At 45.3% G+C, this 22,125-nt stretch overlaps 1 long non-coding RNA gene across 2 annotated transcripts; it reads right to left on the bottom strand.

Annotated features, from left to right (window-relative positions):
- Positions 1–18: 18 nt before the first annotated feature.
- Positions 19–22,104, bottom strand: LOC120606795 (uncharacterized). Of its 2 annotated transcripts, none has more exons than XR_005653990.1 (3): positions 21,969–22,104; positions 19,355–19,565; positions 19–545 (listed from the first exon to the last, which is right to left on the bottom strand). It is a non-coding gene; the product is annotated as an uncharacterized LOC120606795 (long non-coding RNA). The 2 variants fall into 2 exon arrangements; XR_005653989.1 differs by lacking the exon at positions 19–545 and adding an exon at positions 15,834–16,244.
- Between the last annotated feature and the right edge of the window lie 21 nt (positions 22,105–22,125).

Genomic DNA, 22,125 nt, shown 5'->3' with positions numbered 1-22,125 from the left:
ATTTTTAATGTTCACCTTTTCCCAAGGCTATAATAACAACTTAAAGATAAAACCTAATTCCTCTTTACAACATAATTGTGCAGTAGAGTTTGTATGAGCTAAATATAATTCGGAGAACAAGGCTTTCCATGCCATCAAAATTCACATTAACAAAGAGAGAACTGCAGAACTGATGCCCCTGACTTGAGATTTAGCAGAAAACATATTCCAGTATTTAAATCAATCCCACAAATATTCAAAAGCCTACTATGGGGCCAGAAAGGTGGTGATCTTACAGTGAGTTACAAAATAGACATGGGCTCTGGCTTTGTGGACCTTGGTCTTATTTTATGCAATAAATGTGCTCCTAAAAAATTGAATACAAATGTGTGTTCATAAATCAAATAATATGTTGTAAGATCATGGGGAGCTTACTGTCTGAATAATAATTTTGTAAAAGAATCACCATTTGATCTTTTGAACCAATTCAGATTTTTCGTCCATCCAACGCACTTTAAGTGAAATTTATCTTTAGTCTGTAGGAAAGATGGTCTCCTTCGGTGCTCCTGGAATAGCAGAAATTATGGAACGGAATTTAGAGGGAAGATAAGTTAACTACCATTTATAGATCACATATAGAATGCTAGGCAATTTGCATCTGTTAGCACATTTAATCCCGGAGGTAAATACATATTCCATCATTCCCTTATTTTCTACTTACGAAAAATAAAAACCAAAAATTTAGTATGGCAGGTGTGGAATTCAAAGTCTTTTTTCCTAAATGAGAAAGCAAGGCAAAATATTATTCATTGTAGGACTATAAAGATCACATTATTCTCCAGCTTCAATGGCCTCCCACTGCTCTGAGGATCAAGTCCAAAATTCTTCACATGGCCACCCGTTCCCGACTCAACTCTCTCAACCATCCAGGCTTCTTCCCACTTTGCGCCCACCGTTCCAGATCTGTCTGCACCCTCTTCCTCTCTCCTCCTCTCCAGACTAAGTCAGATTCATTCCTTCGGTTTCCACTGATATTACACCTTCCCAGGGAATGTCTGTTTCTCCAGCTGGGCCCGTGTCCCTGTATCGCTAGTGTCCAACACCAGACAAGGGCTGAATGCTAATCTGTTGCCCTCCTGAACAAATGAGGAAGGGTTGCCCAAGGGGGATGCCCTGCTTGATGGGGGCCATTTCTACCATTTCCTTGGTCTGATTTCCTTCAGTCCCAAGAGCCCAGCAAGCCTCCTTCAGAAATGGAAAGGCCAAACAAACCTTGTTTGAGATTCTAGAAGGTTTTCACATTCTCTCTCCACCTCAAGCATATACTCAGGCGCTCCAGAACTCAGAGCTCCAGCCTAGGTGACAACATAACGGTGCCAAGGGTCACAAAGTGCGCAGAATGTCCCTCTGGCCTTGCACCTCCCGGCTTATATGGCATCGGACCACGTGACTTGAGGAGGCTGCGCCGCGTGGGAGGATTATTCATCATGGGATCTCCCCACTGTAGCCTGAATACTGCGGCTACGCATTTCATGCTGGGCCGCTTGAGGGTAGGAGAGAGTGTGCAGGTTGGGAGAGGGATTGAGGAGGTCACTGGGGAAGTCGGGGTGGGTTTTGGATGTACTGAGCATCAACCAGTGGCAGGCACTGGATTGCATTATCTCACCGACTATTCCCAACGGCTTTGTGTAGTAGAGATTGTGTCCATTTTACAGATGGGGAAATTGAGGCTCCGATGGTTTTCAGGACTTGTCCAAAGGCAAAGGTAATGACAGTCCTGGGATTTGAACCCAAGTTCTTTTGGCTCTCAAATGCCCAAGCTCTCTTAGGTCCTTGCTCATCTTTCAAAAGTAAAGTCTGTCTCCCCAAAGTGTGGTCACCACTGGGAGGGAAAGGAGTTCGTGCTCGCCTTCCCCAGTAACTCCAAGCCAGCTGCCTGCCTAGGTTCATGTCCTGGCTGTGTGACTTTGGGTAAGTCATGTCACCACCGGGCCTCAGTTTCATCGTCTATAAAATGCAATATTGCCTGCTGTCCATTACTTAAATGAAAATTAACTCTTCTAACAAAAATGTAGCAGTGCCTACCCGAAGCTAGGTACTGTGCTAGGTAAGCCCAGGGTGTGCCCAAACAGAAGAGATCATGTAATTAAATGATATAGTGTGTGAATATACTAATAAACTCCAAAGTCTATTAATAATATATGTTATTATTATATATGTTAGATGATGGCAAGTGTCATGGAGAAAGGAAATAAGGAGGGTATTGGATGGGTGCAATTTTAAGTAGAATGGTCAGGGAAGGCCTCACCGAGAAGTTGGCCTTTGAGCAAAGACCTGAAGGAGATGAGGGAGGAAGACATGCCAGGGATTGCTATAAAACCTGGACAAGTTTGGACCCATTTCCCATTAAGAACAGATGAGATCTAAAAATGGACCTGGCATCCCCATTGAAGCCTTGCAGTTCTCCTGTGGGGTTCCCTTATTGGAAGGTGGGCAGCTCTGCTGTGGGTTTCTCACAGCTGGCTCCTGAGGAAGTGGAAACAGCCTGTTACAGGTATGAGGATTCGCAGCCAACAAGCTCTTCTTTGCATCTCCAGAGCAGTGGGTATTTCCATTAGTTAGAGGAGGGTCTGCTGTGCCCTTGGAAATTTCTCCTTTTTGCTCCATTGAAAACAAAAGCAGCAGGAAGACAGAAATAGTACTGGTGCTAACGTTTTGCTGAACGTCCCATCTCATCCAGGTTCTCAAACACATGTAGAAGCTCGTTCACACAAATGTATCTGCTCAAAGCCCCTGACATAGATACAGGAATGCTGGCGCATGTCTGCTCACAGGCTTAGAACACTGCACAGAGAAGTCTAGTCTGAGAGAAAACTATCGAGCTAGGACTTGGCCAGCTCTTCTTTTAGTAAATGTTCTGGGGAAAAAAAAAAAAAATCTCACTAGCTAAGATGAAGAGACAGAGCCCTAGGACTATCCAAACAGAAAAGCCACTATATCCAACAGACAGAGGCCCAGAGAGGTGAAGTTAGCTGTCCAAGGTCACACAGCAAGTCTGTGAAAATCCCAGTGAACTCATGCAGGCAACAAATATTTATTGAACACTATCTATGTGCCAGGCACTAGGAATACAGCAGAGATCAAAACAGGCAAAAAAAGTCCTGTCCTCCTCGAGATGACATTCTAATAAAAAGATAGACATTATGGTAGTCTCCCTTTATCTGTGGTTTTTCTCCACGGTTTCAATTACCCATGAGCTACTAGGGTCTGAAAATATTAAATGGAAAATTCCAGAAATAATTCATAGGTTTTAAATTGAGCAACTGTTCTGAGTAGCGAGATGAAATCTCGCACCATCCCACTCTGACCCACCCAGGACGTGAATCATCCCTTTGTCCAGCATATCCACACTATGTGTGCTCCCCGCCCGTTAGTCACTTAGTAGCCATCTCTGCTGTGGTGGTACCACAGTGCTTATGTACAAGTAATCCCTAGTTAACTTGAAAATGGCCCCAAAGTGCAAGAGTAGTGATGCTGGCAATTTAGATAGGCCAAAGAGAAGCTGTAAACTTCATTGTAAGTATGTATTTATAGAAAAAAAAAAAACCATATATAGGGTTTGGTACTATTTGTGGTTTTAGGAATCTACTGGGTGTCATACAACATGTCCTCCTCAGATAAGGCGGGGGACTATTGTAAAAAAAATAAATTAGTAATATACTTAGTATATTAGATGACGGCAAGTGCCATGGAGAAAAATTAAGCAGGAAAAGGGAATAAGGAGGGTATCGCATGGGTACAATTTTAAGTAAGATGGTCAGGGAAGGCCTCACTGAAAAGGTGGCTTTTAAAGACCTAAAGGAGGTGAAGGAGGAAGACATGCCAGTACCTGGGGGAAGACTATCCTAGGAGGAGGAAACAGAGCAGAGGCCCCAAGGCAGAAATGTACTAGTATGTTCCCAGGAGCAACAAGGAGCCCACTGGAGTGAAGTGAGCAAGGAGGAAGCTGAGAGCTCAGAAGGAGGAGGAGCCAGATCGCGTATGAGCTTTGTAGGCCACTGTTAAGGACCTTGGCTTTTACTTCCAATGAGATGAGAAATAATTGGAGAGTTTGGGGGAGAGAAATGACATGGCCTGGCCCAATAAAAAAGCCTGAAGCTACTGCCATTCATTCATTTATTGAAGCCTCTTAGGTGCTAGGCACTCTGCTGATAACAAGCTAGAGATCCCCAGAGCGAGCCACCGGGCACTTGAACGTGAACTTTGTGCTGATTGGAGAGTCCAGAGCAAGGAGAAAGGAGGCTCAGCTTATGGCCTTCTCCAACCATTTGCCTTTCCCTCCTCACCCAGGGAGCAGGGCCCCAGGTAGCTTCAGGGCTCCGTGTTCGGAAGGCTGCTAGAACCTGCAGGTTATAAATAGCATCTCCTGCGGCTGGGAATCAAGCTGCTCCATCTGAATGAGTCAGAGCCTAGGAGCCACAGCCCCCCAAACTGCAGCATCGCTCCCCCAACATACCACTCTACCATGGGCTCCCTCGCTGACCAAGTCTTAATCAAGGCCAGGCCTCTGCTTCTCACCATGACCTCTCCGACCCTGTCACTGCCCCCTTATTCCAGGCTCTATATCCTGGAGCACCCGAAAGCCCTTTGGTTCATTTGTTCCGAGAGGAAGAATTGTACAATATTTAAATGCCCAAGATCTGCACTTGGGCCTACCTGGATTCCAGTCCCAGCTCTGCTACCTCCTGGTTGTGTGACCTTGGGCAAGTCGCCTCATCCCCAGGAGTCCCGTTTTCCTCATACATAATAATGGAAATGATTGTAATAACAATACCTACTTCATGGAATTTATATGGGGATTCAATGAGATACCCCACATAGAGCGCTTAGCTCAGAGCCTGGCAGTATGGTAGCTGTTCAACTAATGGAGTGACAGTCCTCATGCTCAATTAAATTATAATCCAGAGAAGGGTTAATAATAAATAAGGAAATGAAAGTTTTTATCTACTCTACTGATCATCTACTGTATGCTTGAAGTATGGTTCCTGACATGTAAAGCAGTTACCTCTAATTTTCATAACCAAGGAAATTTCACTATCTCCATCTTACATGGGAAGAAACTGAGACTCAGAGAGAGCCTGTCCAAGCCATATAGAATCTGATGGCAGCAGAAAGGCATAACCACCTCCCCTGAGGCCCTGGGGCATGCGCAGCCACTGCTGTAGCCCAGCCCACACCTGATGTGACACTATGCGTGGACAGGAAAGAGTAAAGGTGGGGTGGGGGAGGAGGGAAAGAAGAGGGAGCAAGCAGGCAGGGGTGCAAGATAGCTCTCCTTCCTCTGGCCATCCCTTCCAGTTCCTGAGGTAAGAAGCCCTCTGCCACCTCCTCAAAGCTTAGACTACTTTCCTTTGGGTGACATTGGGTAAAACTCTCACTACCTAATGGCTCCCCAAAAGAAGCTCTATGTGTGTAGTAATTTTTATATGTTATATACATTGTTTAAGGATGAAGGTAATGATGACAATTTGGCTTCATTGATCCCCTTTGATCCTCCAGGGTTGTGTCTGGTTATCCTCTGAAACTCTTAAGTTCCAGAGAGATCCCCTTCAGTCCCCAACTCCACCATGCTGGAAGTCTCATAAAATAGCAGAAAGGGCATATATTTGGGGATCAGACAAACCTGGGCTCCCTCCTGGCTCTGTCATTTCCTAGCTGTGTGACCTTGGGCAAGTCACTTCACCTGAATCTCATTTGCTTATCCATCTATTTACCAAATGCATATTTAGCAATGTCTACCATGTACCAGGCTCTGCTGTAGACCCTGGTGCTAGTGCAGTGGATGAGACAAAACCTCTGCCTTCATGGGGCTTGCATTTTGGTGGAGGGAGAGGAGACACATAACAGGCAAGCAAATAACTTCAGAAGCAATATGCTAATGAAGAAAAGGAAACAGGGTAATGAGATCCCAACTAGGGGTGGGAGGTGAGCTCTCTTTTAGATACTATGGTCAGAGAGAGAGACATTTACTCTGAGACCCGAATGATGAGAAGGATCCCAATTATGTGCTGTGTGCATTTGGTGAGATGAGGTAAATCTAGCACAGGACATACAATGGGCGCTCAATACACAGTAACTGTATTGTGATTACAATTAGCCTTCCTGTCCTCCTCCTCCCAGGGACCCTCACGCCCCTCCCCTGCCTCTTCACCCCTCTCTGCCCCACCTGTCTCTCCCCAGGCCCAAGAAGAGGACAAGAACATTGGCAAGTTTCACAGCTCTAAGAAGGATGCTTTCCCCATCCTCTCCCTTCCTCCTCCCTCCTCCAAACCCTCCCACCGCAGCCCAGTGATTTTCCTGCTTCTAACAAGGCAATTTTATTAAACATCTCGAAAAAATATTCTCTCACTCCCTCTCTCTTTATTTATAAAAATCAACTTAACACCCTGCTCCTTTGTTCTATTTGGAAACTGGAACAGCCTAGTTTATATTTAGCCGAAATCCTGCTCCTTTCCCCGCAGATTCCAGCACAGCCCAATGAGCTAGAGGGGCCATGGAAGGAGGGGAGAGGGGGCTAGGGGAAGGGAGGGTTCTGCGAAGGTGCTATCCCGCCCAGGTCTCAGCTCAACTGGAAGGACTCAGAAGGGTAGGAGCCGAAGAATACTTTCCAACACTTAGGGTGGCCCAAGTCAGGGCTTTGTCCATCATCCTGTCACTCCCTAGTCCCATCCAGATGTTCCCAGAAGGTGAAGGGCAGGGAAGGTAGACTATGGAGAAGAAAGGCCCCAACCCTAATCTGGAACCAGTCTTGGAAAGGTGGCATAAGGCGATCATTAAGGGTGGGTCTGCTTTCAAATCCAAACTTTCCTCTACCCATCCATCACCATTACTGCCCTGGGGCAACTTACTATGGTCATTACAATCCATGGCACATAGTATGTGCTTGATAAATGGTGGCTGCTGTTATTAATCACTGTGGGCTAAAGGAAACCACTCAACTCCTCAAACTCCAAGGCTCCACTTAAAAGCCGCTTCCTCCATGAAGCCTTCCCAGATTAAAACTCCTCTAGTGAGCTAAGAGCACTGTGCTAGACACTAGGGCTACGGAGACAAATGAGCAGGAACACACAAGGCCCCCAGTGCGATCAGAGATGGACATACATAATGTCTGCAGAGAGTACTAAGAAGAGACTTAAGCTCCACTCAGGCAAAGCCAGTTCTTCTTTGTTCTCCGCTGTATCTGTAGAGCTAAAGACAGCACCCAGTACATGTGGAGACAGCACAGAGTTGTGGTTAAGAATATAGCTGGGTAAAGAAACTGTGGTCTGTCCATACGATGGAATATTACCCAGCCATAAAAGGAAATGAAGTACGGATACATGCTACGATGTGGATAAACCTCAAAAATGGTATGCTAAGTGAAAGAAGGCAGATATGAAAGGTCACATAGTGTATGATTCCATTTATATGAAGTGTCCAGAGTGGGCAAATCCATGGAGACAGAATGCAAAGTGATGGTTGCCAGGGACCGTGAGGAGGGGAAATGGGGAGTAACTGCTTAATGGACGCGGGGTTTTCTTCTGGGGTGATAAAGATGTTTTGAAACTGGATAGAGGTGGCGGTTGTGCAATGCCACTGAATTGTTCGCTTTGAAATGAGTTAATTGTATGTTATGTGAATGTCACCTCAATTTTTTTTAAAAGAATATGTCTGGGTTCACTTCATGGACATGTTAATTGATGTGAAAAAAAAACATTTAATAAAATTAACACTTATTCAATATTTTAAGACAAAAAAAAAAAACTTGAGCACTATAAGAATAGAACTTCCTCAACATAAAATTTCCTGTTGATCTATAGACTCAACGCAGTCTTGATCAAAATTCCAGAAGGGTTTTTTTTTTTTGGTAGAAATTATCAAGTAGATTCTAAAATGTATATGGAAATGCAAACGAACTAGAATAGCCAAATCAATTTTGAAAAATAGGAACAAAGTTGTAGCACTTAATCTTACTTGATTTCAAGTATTTCAAGAATTACTATAAATCTGTGGTAATCAAGACAATGTGATATTAGCTAAGGATAGACATACAGATCAATGAAACAGAATAAAGTCTGAAAATAGATCTGCATACAATCAATTGATTTTTGACAAAGGTGCCAAGATGATTCAACAGAAGAAGGAAGCTGGTACTGGAAAATGTCTGTACAGAAGAAAAAATTAACTGTGACCCCTAACCTTATACTATACACAAAAACTAATTAAAAATGGATCAGAAACCTAAATGTAAAAATGAAAACTAAGAAACTTCGAGAAGAAAACATAAGAGAAAACTTTTGTAACCAAAGATTTCTTAGGACATAAAAAAGCATGAACAATCAAAACAACTGATAAATAGGACTTCATCAAAATTTTAAACTTATGTTCTTCAAACGACACTATTAAAAAATGAAACCATAAGCCACAGACTGAGAGAAAATATTCATTTTGTGTGTGTGTGTGTGGTGTGTGTGTGTGTGTGTGTGTGCGTGTATCTATCTGGCTGACAAAGGAATTCTTACAACTAAATAGTGGGAAGACAAATAACCCAGTAAAAAATAGACAAAAGATTTTAACAAATACTTCCCAAAAGAAGACATACAAATGGTCACGATACATGGGAAAAGATGCTCAATATTTCTAGTTAACAGGGAAGTACGAATCGAAACCACAGTAAGATATCACTACACACAAATTAGAATGGCTAAAATTAACAGACTGATGATACAAAATGTTGGTGAGGATATGGAGCAACTGGAACGCTCATACACTCCTGGTGGGACTTTAAAATGGTACAATTACATTGGAAAAGTCTGGCAGTTTCTTATGAAGTTAAATATACGCTTACCATATGATATAGCAATTCCACTCCTAGCTATTTACCTGAGGTAAATGAAAACTTATGTCCATACAAAGACTTTTACATGAGGTTCATCACAGCTTTATTCATAATAGCCCCAAACTGAAGCAACCCAAATGTCACTCAATAGAATTACCAAAGACTTGTGCTGTATTTATGCAGGTAAATAGTACTCAGCAAAAAAAAAAAAAAAATTACCAATACATGTAACAATGTAGACAAACCTTATAAACATTTCTGTTTAACAAAAGAAGCCAGACACAAAAGATCACACTGTATGGTTTCGTTTGTATGAAGTTCAAGAACAGATGAATCTACCTACAGTGACAAAAAGCAGATCAGTGATTGCCTGGGAGGCAAGGCCTGGGAGGACTGATGGCAAAGAGACATAAGGAAAAATTGAGGGGAGGATGAAAATGTTCTATATCTCCATTGGAGTGTTTTTTATTGTATACAAATTATACCCCAATTAAAATTAATTTTTAATAAAAAGACCACCTGGGTTCAATTCCTGACTTTGCCACTTAATAACTGTAATTTTGGGCAAGATATTTCACTTTTCTGTGCCTATATTTCCTCAACAGAAAATAATAATAATAATAATAATTTCCTTTTTTTGTTGTTTTTGTTTTTATTTTTTTAATTTTTAATTTTTCAATTAGAGTTGACATTCGATATTATTTTATATTACTTTTAAGTGTACAGAATAGTGATTAGACATTGATATCATTTACAAAGTGATCCGCCCCTGATTAGTCTAGTATATTGTTGTTTTTAGATAACCTCAGAGGATTTTTGACAGGAGGCCAACCTCCAAGAAGGCCTCCAGTGATTCCTGCCTCCTGGTACTCCTGCCTCCGTGTAGCCCGCTCCACATTGAATACACTGACCTGTGTGACCTATAGGATATTATCGAAACGAAGGTGTGTGGGTTTTGAGACTAAGTCAGAAAACACGTGAGCCTTCTGCTCTTGGATCACTCCTTCTGGGGAAAGCCAGCCACCATGTCATGAGGACTCTCGAGCTGCCCTATGGTCTGGATGGCAAGGAACTGAGGCCTCTTGCCAACAGCCAGCACCAGCTTGCCGGCCATGGGAGTGAGCCAGCTGGATCCTTCAATCCCAGTCAGGCCTTTAGATGATTGGCTGACATCTTGATTGTGACCTCAGGAGAGACTCTTACCCAGAACCACCCAGCTGAGCTGCTCCCAATTCATGACCCACAGAAACTGTGCAAGGTCATAAATGTTTATGGTCTCAAGCCACTTATGTTTTGAGGTAATTTACACAGCAGTAAATACTAATATGAGCACTAACGATAATAGCTAATACTGAGCATTTATCATGTGACCTACTAGTGCTAGTAGTAGGTGATAAGCTGGATATCCTGTTTGTCCAACCAGAACCACTCTCCTCTCTTTTCCACTCTCCTGTTACCAAGGAGACTGACCTGCTCAGACTCAAGTCTCCCATATTTTTTGGCTCCTCATCAGGATTGGCCAATGGGGAGCCTCCCGGAGGAGATAGAAGGGAGAAGGACGAGGGAGGTCAGGATATTTATTCCTCTGCTCCCTCCCTGCAGGGCACCTCAGGCTGGCTGTGTCCTTCCCCAGAATGTCACAGCTTCTCTTATGGTGGCCCTCTCCATACTACTCCTTCTAAGTAGTAGAACTGCTCCCTCAGCCCTCCCACTGGAACTAGCCCGGTACCGCATCATCTCTTGTGTTTTCCCTACACCCTGCTCACACCTAAATAGTCCCTTTATTTGCCCTCCCTCGAGTTACCCAATTTGAGCATGCCATCTGTTTCTTTCTGGGACTGACTGGCCACCCTAATTAAGATCCCTACTTTAGAGGAGGAAGTAGAAATTCAAAAAGAAGCAGGGACAGGACTCGGAAATGAATGGAAAAGCAACAGAAGCCACCCGGAGGTGTGCTCTGCAGGCAAAGGGCGCTGATAGATGCTTGTTGAATGTCTAAATCACTAAAGGAGTGAATGAAAAAACGAATGAATGAATGACTTGGCGGATGCCCGAGAAGACCCATTTGCCCTACTTCCTTAAAGGTAATAGGTGCCAGAACGGGATGTCAGCATCTGAACTACTTCAGCCTGACAACTGATGACCAGCCCCCTAGCCCGGGACAGACTCAGCTTCAGGAAGTCTTGCATTGGAAGGATTAACACACAGCCTGGGACACCAAGGAAGCAGCCTCCCCACCTCAGGGAGAGACTCAAGAGTTATTTTTGAAAAGCAAGCAAGGCCTGCGGGCGGCCCTGGCAGAGCGCAGAGCTGGAAGAGAGAGCCAGGAGCAGAGAGAACAGACAGCTATAGCAGAACCCACGCCCCGTCCCTGTGACGTCAGCCCCACACACTGTGATATAACACGGTGGCAGAGGGGGGAGGCATCCTGCGTCCCCTTGGGAATTTTTATTGTGGTAAAATATACATACCATAAAATTTATCCTTGGGAATTTTTTAGCCTCTCCCACCCCAGGCGGAATGACATCAGGGACTGGACTCCAACAGGAACAGGGGGTGGGAACACCGGCCAAAAATATTTTCGTCCAAATGGTGTGTGAGATTTTGCTCAAGTCTGGAAAAATCTTGAAATTGGAGGGAAGGTCACTGCTCTGTGGCACAGTCGGGGGCCATGGATTAGGAAACAGCTGACATCCCCCACTCCTGCAAATAAGGGGAAGGCAGAAGCGGCTGTGCGGCAGGGAGGAGGGGAGCAGAGAGCAGGGGTTGGGGCTTGAGTCTGAGCTGAGGGCTGCAGGGGCAGAAAGGGAGCATCTAATGAACTGTGCAGTTGACTGGAGAGGTGCTTGCAACTGGGGGTAGAGGGGGGGTCAATGGCAGCCAGAGGGAGCCATCAAGTCCCTAAAATAACTCCTGCTTCTGCCAGAAGACTCTGGAACTAATCAAGGTGGGGATAATCTGAAAATCCATCAGAGAGAGGTTGCTGAGAGCCCTTGTGTCTCTAAGCTCGGATTGGCGGGGAGGAAAATTAACAAAAGATGGGTTTGCAGGGAGAGGCTGCTGTCCTAGAAGATGGTGCCATTGTGAAAGCGAGATCTTCCTAAGGCCTAGGTCAGAGGGGTACCTGTAGCTACCATCTGTTGAGTGCCTACTGTGTGTCCAGCGCTGGAGCATATTATGGCGAAGAATGTGAGCTCTGAAGTCAGCCTGCTTGGATTTAAATCTCTGCTCTATTCCTTGCTGGCTGTGTGATCTTCAACAAGTCACTATTTCCCCACTCTGAGCCTCAGTTTCCTTATCTGGAAAATGGGGATAAAGTACATGCCTGCCCCATAGGGTAGTTGAAAATAAGTGCTCAATGCATGAACACTTTTAGTAGGACTCTTCCCAACATCCCTGGAGGGGGCGGGTAAGTTTTCATCTCCTCATCTTCCAGGGGAGTAAACTGAGGCTCAGATTGCCCTAGGCCACATGGATAATAAGAGGAAGCACCAGGAGCCCAACGCAGGTCAGTCTAAGTCAGAAGCATGTCCATTCACTAGGCCCGGTGCCTCCTCAGCTGGACAGGACAAAGGGCAGTAGCCCACAGGCCCCCACCCGCCACCTCTCTCCAGACCCCACATAGGGAAGCAGATCCAGCATGGACATGAGAAACAGCCTCCAGGTGAGACATATGGGGTCCACCGAGGAGAATGTTGCCCTCAACTCACTGTGTGACCTTGGCCAAGTCCTCTCCCCACTCTGGGCCTCAGTTTCCCCAGCTGTAGAACATGGGGGTGGTAACAAGTGACTGTTAGTCCTGGAACATCTGGAATTCTCACTCACTGTTCTCTTGTGGATGCCTGGTGCAGGAGTAAGGGCCTGGGCAGCTGCAAGTCAGTCTTTCCTTCATTGTTCCCCTCCCTTCCTCTGGGGAACGGGTTTAGGCAGAGGGAACAGCAAACACATCGGTCAGGAAATGAGAGTGAGCCTGGCATGTGTGGGGAGCTGCAAGCAGGATAATCTAGTAGCCTGGTTTATTCATCCATTTGGATATTCAACCGGTGTTTATTAGGGTGGGCCAGGCACTCTTCTAGAATACTGGGGACGGAGCAGTGAACAACACAGATGAAACCACCACCTTCAGGGGGCTGACACTCTAATTGGGGGAAATGGAAAAAACAAGTAAACAAACCAATAACCAGGATAATTTCAGAATGGGATGAGTGTTACATGAATAACAGCAAATATTTATAAAGCATCTATTGTGGGCCAAGCATTGTTAACAGATGTTCAATAATTTCATCCTTACTACAACGCTATGAGGTAGGTGCTATTATCATCGCCCCCATTTTACAGCTGAGGAAACTGGCACAGAGAGGTTAATTAACTTGTCTGATGCCACCCAGCTAGGAAGCAGCAGAACTGAGATTCAAACCCGGGCCATCTGGCTCCATTGTGCTGCCTGGTGTGGAGAGCATTAAACAGGGCAATTTGTGCAGGGAAGAGCACTCTAAAGAGGTGACATTTGAGCTAAGATACATGATAAAACACCACAGGAAGTCCAGGAGGCAGAATGTTCCAGATGGAGGGAACGTTGCGTGCAAAAGCCCTAGGGTGGATAGAAGCTTGACAAGTTGGAAGAAAAGCAAGGAGGCCAGTTTTAGCTAAGGAGCAAGGAGCAGAGTGACAGAAGAGATCAGGGGAGTGCAGGAGAGACACTAGAGGTAAGGAGGAAGCTCAGGAAATGCTCCCAGGATCCTCCCAGGGACCCCCAGGCTCGAGTCCAGCCCCCTTCCAGTGAGGGGGTGTGGTGTTCCTCAGCCTGGGCTAATCCTATAGGCCTGAGTTAGAATCCAGATTCTACCCCTGTGTGCTCTTGGGCAAGTGGCTTCACCTCTCTAAGCCTCAGTTTCCTCACCTGAAAAATGGGGTTAATAATATGTACCTCATTAGGTAACTGTGAGAATTAAATATAATATGCCTGAGAGCGAGATTTCTGGGGGCTTGAGATTTCCGGAAGGTGGTATACGTAAAAATGAATGAACTATATACTAGATTTGTTCATTTTACTCCATGTATATTATAGTTCAATTTTTAAAAATTACAAAATGCCTGGCCCATGGTAAGCACCACATAAAATATGAACTAGTACTAGTATTAGGTTTTCCACAACTATTTGTTGAATGAATGGAAACCTTAGTACCTTTCCACATTTCATTTACCATTTATTTGATTCCCAGAGCTCTCGGTGCCTGGATGCTTAGGGAGCTCAAACTCAATATGCCCAGGATTGAGTTCTTCCTCCCTTCACCAAAATCCTGCTCCTCCCCCAGGCTTCCCCATCTATCTGCCAGTGACTCAAACCAGAAATGTGGATGTCACCCTGCCTTCTTCTCTCCCTCGTTTCCTAACCCCTCACAGTCAACTCATCATTAAGACTGTCTCCAAAGATGACCCCAAACAATTCCTCCCCTCCCTATAAGGCATGCTGACCTCCAATCAAGAGGTAGAGCTTAACCACATACAAAAGAATTAAGTTGAACCCCTACCTCATTCCATACACAAAAATTAACTCAATGGATCAATGATCTTAATGTAAGAGCTAAAACAATTGGAAGAAAACATAGGGGTAAATCTTTATGATCTTGGATTTGGCAATGGATTCTTAGATTTGACACCAAAAGCAGAAGCAACAAAAGAAAAAATAGATTAATGAGATCTCATGAAAAGTAAAAACTTTTGTACATCAAAGGACATTACCAAGAAAGTGAAAAGACAACCTACAGAATGGGAGGAAATATTTGCGAATCATATATCTGACTTAGTATCCAGACTATATAAAGAATTCTAACAACTCAACAACAGAAACACAAACAACCCAGCTAAATAATGGGCAAAGAAGATATACAAATGGCTAAAAGGCACATGAAAAGATTTTCAACATCATTGGTAGTTGAGCAAATGTAAGTCAAAAGTACAGTGCTTCACATCTACTAGAATGGCTTTATTTAAACAAACAAAAAACCAAACAAACAAAGAAAAAACAGAAAATAGTAAGTGTTGGCAAGGATGTGGAGAAATAGGAACACTTGTACATTGCTGGAGGGAGCACAAATGGTACAGCCACTGTGGAAAGCAGTTTGGTGGTTCCTCAAGAAATTAAACACAGAATTACCACATAACCCAGCAATTCTATTCCTAGATGTATACTTAAAAGAATTGAAAAAAAGGACTCAAACAGATACTTACTTACCAATGTTAGCAGCAGCACTATTCACAATAGCCAAAAGATGGACACAACCCAAATGTCTATCAACAGATGAATGAATGAACAAATTGTGCTATGTCCACACAATGGAGTATTATTCAGCAATAAAAAGAAATGAAGTACTGATACATGCTACAACTTGGATGGACCTTGAAAACATTATGCTAAGCGAAAGGAGCCAGTCGCAAAAGGTCACATATTGTATAAATCCTTTTCCATGAACTATCCAGAATAGGCAAAGCCACAGAGACAGAAAGCAGGTTGCCAGGGACTGGGGAGAAGGGGAATGGGGCACAATGGCATAATGGTATGGAGTGTTCTCATGAAGTGGTAAAAAGGTTGAAATTAGGGAGAAGTGTTCATTGTACAATATTCTGAATGCACTAAATGCCAACTAAATTGTACATATCGTCATCGTCGTCATCATCATCATCAAAGAGGAAGCATATATTACCCTTCCCCTTAAATCAGACTGGGCTTGGGACTGGCTTTGACCATTAGGATGCAGCAGAGATGATGTTCTGAGACTTCTGAATCCAGGCTTTAAAAAGCATGTCAGCTTCTGCTTCTGGAAGCCAGTTGCTATGCTGTGAGAAGCCCAAGCCCCATTGAGAAGCCACAGGGAGGTGAACTGAGGCTTCCCAGCCAACAGCCCCCGCCGAACTTCCAGCAGCAGCTGCCAGCCATGTGCGTGAGGCCACTTGGGAACCTTCCAGCCATTCCAGTGCCTCTAGCTGACACTACATGAAGCAGAACTGCCCTGTCGCCCAAAAGAATCATGAAAACTCATAATTTGTTGTTTTAAGCCACAAAATTTTGGGGCGATTTATTACATAGCAATATGTAACCAATTCTACCTCTAAAAACTTCACAAAGCTGCCTATTTCTCTGCACCCCTACCTCCAGCACCCCAGTCCGAGTCTCTTCTCTCTCCAGGCACCAGCCTACTCGTCAGCATCTCCACCTTCAGTCCAGCCTCCTGAGGTCCATCTCCCCAGAAAGATGACAGTGCCATGCAGTGGTTCCTTGTATGAGCTACATAGGCAGGCAGCTCAGGTTTCAAATCCTGGCTCTGCTACCTCCGGCTGTGTGACCCTGAAGGAAAGACTTTACCTCTTTGAGCCTCACTCCTCTCATCTGTAAAATAGGGCATGACAATGACTCCTCATAGGCTGTCATGCGGAATAAGTGAGATATGCAGGTAAAAATGCTTAGCGCAGCAGCTGGCACATGGCAAAGCTCCCTGAAATGTCAGCTGGTCTCTTCTTGCCACATTGTGTGAGCTACACTGATCTAGCCTAGCACTGTGCCTGGCATATGGCAGGTGTTCAGCCAATTCCTTAGGAATAAACGAGTAAGGAGTCTGGTAAGAAAACAAGAATCATAATAGCACTCAAGTATTAACTCATTCCATCTCTACAACCAACTAAAGGAGGTGGGTACTATAATAGTGCCCATTTTACAGATAATGAAATTGAGGCCTGAGAGTATACTGATCATAAGTAGTTGAGGCTGGATTTGAGCCCAGATAGTCGGGAGCCCTTTAACACTTTATGCCCCACCCTATACTGCCTCTCAGAGCCCCAAGGCCTGCCTCCCCTGTCAGCTTGGCTTCTAACCAGCTTTGTGATCTCAAGCACATGATCTTCTCTCTGGGTCTCAGTTTCCCCACCTGCCAAGAGAGCATTATAGGAGCCAGTGTTGAAGTACTTCCTATTGGTCTAAAAATCCAGGCCCTGCCAACTATCTGGCCAGTGCTGGTGACCAGCTGGGGCAACACTTTCCATGAGCTGGATCATCATGGGTGGGTCACCGCATATCGACAGCTGCACTATTCCCCCACATTAGCGGGGAGTCTGGCCTCTAGCTATTATCAGCCCCCCCCAAGGCCCCTGAGGGAAGCTGAGGCGGCCACCCCCAGATGTCTATTCCTGTCCCTGGCCTAGCGCCGTGCTGGGGAAGCAACAGCTATTTTGAGGCCCTTCTCCCTCCAAGCATGAGTGGTGGGAAGGTGCTGGGAACATCCCGAACTGGGAGGCCGCCCGTCGCAGCCTCACTCTGGATCTGGGCCACACCAGCCCTGCGGCTCTGCCCCTTTTTCCAGCTCTGGTGATGTGATCAGTTCTGATCACAGCTGCCACAGTGAGATAACCCAGGAGAACCGATTCCAAAGGACTCTTGCTGGAGGCTGGACCGCAGGATGGCGGGGCCTTGTCCCAAGGGGAAGAGACTGGAGCAGCCACACCTGGCCCCATCAACTAGAAGAAAGAACTGCTCTGAGCTTGAAACTGGAGAAGTCAACATTCAGGACAATTATATAAAAAATATCTAACATTTGAGTGCCATGGATGAAACAGGCCCTGTTCTAAGCAATGGACATAGAGATAAGTCATTTAATCCTCACAGAGAGGAAATTGAGGTTCAGAGAGGGAAAGTGACTTGCCCAAGGTCACACAGCTAATGTGTGGCTGAATCAGAACTTGAACGCAGGCAAGCTGGCTCCAGAGTCCATGTTTTAACCACTTCCCCTGCCACTCTGAAACTTCCAAGCCAGGAGGCTAATATAAATTAGGGGAATGAGCACTGGCTTGAAAGTCAGTCACCCTTTGCCATTCATAGTCATGTGACCTGGCCAGGCCACTTGAATGAGCTCAGCTTCCTCATCTGTACAATGGGGATAATAAGAATACACACTTCCAGGATAAAGGCAAGGATTACTAACAACATACTTTGGGGTCTGGGGCCCACTATGCCTTTAAATTATGAAATTAACATATGTACATGGAAAAATTAAGTGGTACCAAATGGGACACAGTGAAAAGTGAGTTCCCCCTACTTCACACCTTTAACTTCTCTCACCAGAAGTAACCACCATCAACAGCTTTTGTATCCTCTTTTAGAAATTTCCCATGCACATAAAGACAGAGAAGCTGTATAGATAAGAACATGGACTGCCTAGTCCAAATCCTGCCTTGCTGCTTACTAGGTATGTGAAGCTGCCTTTTGCTATCACTAACAATGCTGCAAGACACATCCTGTTCACCTGTCATTTGGCACAAGTGTGGGAATCTCTGTGGGATAAGTACCTGGCAGAAAAATTACTGGATCAAACAGCAGTGCCCTTGTAATTTCAATTAATTTTTGGATGAGTGAATCCTCGCAGCAGGCGAGGGAAACGGAAAGAGGTCTACAAGGCAGTGAAGATGAGGGAGGAGCAAGAAGCTATGTTCTGACTCTGAGGTGCAAGGAAGGCTGTATCTGCCCCAGCAACCTGGAGGATGTGGCAGCTCCCCAGGCCCCTGGCCAGGCAGACGGAGGGTTTAATTTTATCCAGATTGTCCCCATAAAGGCTTTACAGGGAATCGGTTGATTGGATTAAAGGAGCAGGAGCCCCTAATGAGCAGCAGCTGCTTAACAGAATGCTGAAGCAAACACAAATTTCCTTTGCCACCATCCGCCATGGCAGCAGCCAGGCTCTGTTAGGGACTCCCTGGATGCCAAACGCACCCCAAAATGGCATCCCAATTGAGTTTGCCTTCTCTGAACATCCTTCTGGTCCCAGACATCCCAAAAGACATAGAGACTAAGGGGTTAAGAGCACAGGTTTTGGGGTGAAACAAAAGGTCTTTTGTAGACTGAAGTTACTGTGTGATCTTGAGCAAGTCATTTCCCTGCCTGAGCCTCAGAGAATAATGGCACGTGCCCTCATAGGGCTGTTGTGAGGACTAAATGAAGTAAAACACAAAGAAAAAAAGAAGAAAAAAACATTGAAAACCAAAATTTAAAAAAAAATTTTAAATAAAGACAAACACATAAAATGCTTAGTTAAGTGCCTGGAGCATCGTAGCGGCCTACTAAATAGTAGCTCAGAAGATAAAGAATAAAGGCAGCTACCCTGGATCCCGCCCAGAAGGCCCCGGAACAAGGTGAACAGTTGGAGCTTCCCACGCCCACCTCACTGCAGCATTCTAGCAGTCACCCCAACCACCCAGTGCTCCAGATTTCCTAGTCTGCGAAATGGGTTGTGTGGTTCATGCTTCCGAGTTTTAAAGGACTTGCCAGAGCTAATATTCGGTTTTGTGTGCGATCCAAATGACAAATTGGGCGTGGGAACAGTCAGATGGGACGAAAGGGAAGTGCTCAGGGGAAGTTTCCCAAGCCCTCCTCCCCCATTTATTTGATCTGGGGCCTTCTTCTGAGAGTCCCAGACGTGCCAACAGCGAGTACCCCACTGATCCAGGCAGTACCTGTATGGGTTAGTAGCACAGGCTCAGCGTCAGAGACCACGATTAGTCTCTTCCTGCCTCTCCTCCTCCTCTTCCTTCCTCAATACCCTCCTTAACAGTGGCGAAGAGTGAGAGACGGGAAAATTGAGGACGCAGTCCAGATCTTTCAAATAATTGGTGAGTTTTGTGCGCGCGTGAGTCCGCCTCCCTGGGCCTCAGTCCCTTTACTCACCTGTAAAATGGGGATAATAACGGCTCTGTGGCACGGCTGGGAGAGAATCGAGGTGACCGACGGTGAGCACCCCGCCCGCCGGCCTGGCGTTCGGCGGGCGCGCATGGCCCCGGCACACACCGGTCGGCGCCCTGCGGATCTCGCGGCCCCCGCCGCCCTCCACGCCTCCGCGGGCGGATTCCCCTGCGGCCTCCCGCGCCGCGCGGCGGGGACCCTTGTGATTGCAAACAGCCGCCGGCCTCATTAGGAGACGTGTAATTAGCGGCTGGCTGAACCCAAGCCGACACCGGCTAATTACCGCGGGGAGCGGGCGGCGCGGCGCCTGACGCCTGCTCGGGCCGCCGGGCCCGCAAGGCTACCGCAGTCGTTCAGATCCTGGAGGGGCCGGGCCTGGTAGGAGGATGGGGGACCAGGTCCGCCCCAGTGTGCTTCCTTGGGGGCAGGGGTAGATCAGACATTCAAAACGGCGTTTACTGTGCACTCGATGCCAGGCGTTTTTCCCACGTTATCGCGTTTAAATCTCACATCCACCCTTGAGGGAAGAACCATTATCATCCTATGGCACAGATGAGGAAACTGAGATCTAGAGACCTGAATTAACCTCCCCGACAGTACGTGGCTGGACACTGACGGAGAGGGGATTAGAACCTACGTCTCCAGTCTCTACATTGTACATCAAGTGGACCGTGCACCGTAGATCAGTGGTGTGGACGAAAGCAAGAACTCTGGAGTCAACTGGCTTTGGGTTCGAATTCTGATCCTGCTTCTTACTGGATGCGACTTTGGTCTCAGCCCCAACTGCATCCCATAAAATGTTGGGTTTAAGTGAGTTAAAGGCTGGGAAGAGTTAGGGGCGTTATCTTAGAGACCGGAGGGAGAAGCGGGGTACTCTGAGGCTGTGTCTTTCTCTCTACGCGCTACGGGCCTTCGACGCCCCCTGCTGGTGAAAGGGGGACGCTGGCGAGACGGTTTTTGAGTGAGGTTCTTGTGTGAGGAGAAAGAGCAGACACTGGTCCCTCGGCAGGGCCACTGCTCTCCCTCTCCTCTTTCCCTTTCTTCCTTAGTTTCCCTCCTTTAAGGTGGCGAAGAGTGAGAGATGGGAAAATTGAGAGCTCATTCCAGATCTTTCAAATAACTGATTGTGAAACCTGCCTCCTTTCACGGACCTCAGCGCTAGCCAAGTCCATGACAATTCTACAAGTAGTCAGGGATAGGTATAAAGACCTAGTCACAAGGCTGTGCATAAAGTGCTGGGTATAACAGAATATGAAACTAATTTAAACATCCATCATGGGAATATTGACCAACTTAATAATGGTACATCCAAAGAATGCAATACTGTGCAGCTGGAAAATAACATTGCAGAACAGTTGAAGTGAAAATATAGTCAAACAAGAATGACTCATAATCTATCATGATAGAAGTTAGAATAAAGGCTTCTTCTGGGAAGGATTTTGAGAAGAGGGCATGGGAACCTTCTTGGATGCTGGAAAAGCTCTATCTCTTAATCTTAATTCACAAGTCCGCACATGTAAAAATTTATTGAGTTGTATACTTAATATGCACTTTATATATGTTATGCCTCAATAAGGTTTTTAAAAAGATAGTCAAGCAGAAAAAAAGTACTAAACAATATGATCCTATTGTTAAAAGAAAAAATACAATTTAACATATGACAGCCGTTTTCACCTCAAACTTTTTTCATTGTCTCAGGACCACTTTACACACAAATTATTGAGGATCCCAAAGAGCTTTTGTTTTAGTGGGATTTATCGATACTTACCATGAATATTAAAAATATCATGAACATAGAAATGTTTAAAACACAACACACAATTTCTATTAGCCATCAGAGCGATAAAATCAGCATGTGTCATGTAGCCTCTGGAAAACTTTTTTGTCCACTCTGAGAGAGTGAGACAGGCAAGTAACATCTTAGTGTTATAATGAAAGTAATTTTGACTTTGGGGTTGTCTCAGAAAACCCAGTGGTCCCTGCACCTCACTTTGAGAACCGCAGGCATAGGGGGAAAATAATGGAGAAAAATAAACTACATGATAATTATTTTCAGTACTGGGATTATAATTTATTTGTATTTGCTTCACTGTGCTTTTCATTTTAAAAAACTGGAAAATAAACGACCACGGATTGCTTTTGCAAACAAAAAACAAGACAATAAACCTGTCTCCGTAAGACTGTTGAAAGGCCCAAACAGTAATAACATATTTCTCTGTGTAAAAAAAAATAAAAGAAGCCATAACCTGAAAATAAGAGTCTAATTTCTGTGTCAATCCCTGGCCTGTAAATGAAAGGTCTTGCCCTGAAAAGCTCCACCGTCCGGCTTGGGGAGAGAATGTAAGTGCATACACAAGTGTGTTACAAGATAATAGAAAGTAAACGTACCGAGGACCCCAAATACAGCAGCTGCATCCTACACACTATTGCAAACTGGCGTGGAGCAGAAACACCCAGCACATCCACAAATCGCTCCAAGGCGGATTCTAGCTTCGGACCAACCAAATCACCCTGGGTCTCATCAGGACGCATGCGCTCTGCACAC

Source organism: Pteropus medius, unplaced genomic scaffold, assembly GCF_902729225.1.
Source record: "Pteropus medius unplaced genomic scaffold, Ma_sr-lr_union100, whole genome shotgun sequence".
Classification (NCBI taxonomy): Eukaryota; Metazoa; Chordata; class Mammalia; order Chiroptera; family Pteropodidae; genus Pteropus; species Pteropus medius.
The sequence above is the reverse complement of the archived record's forward strand: the minus strand, read 5'-3'. Positions and strand labels throughout refer to the sequence as shown.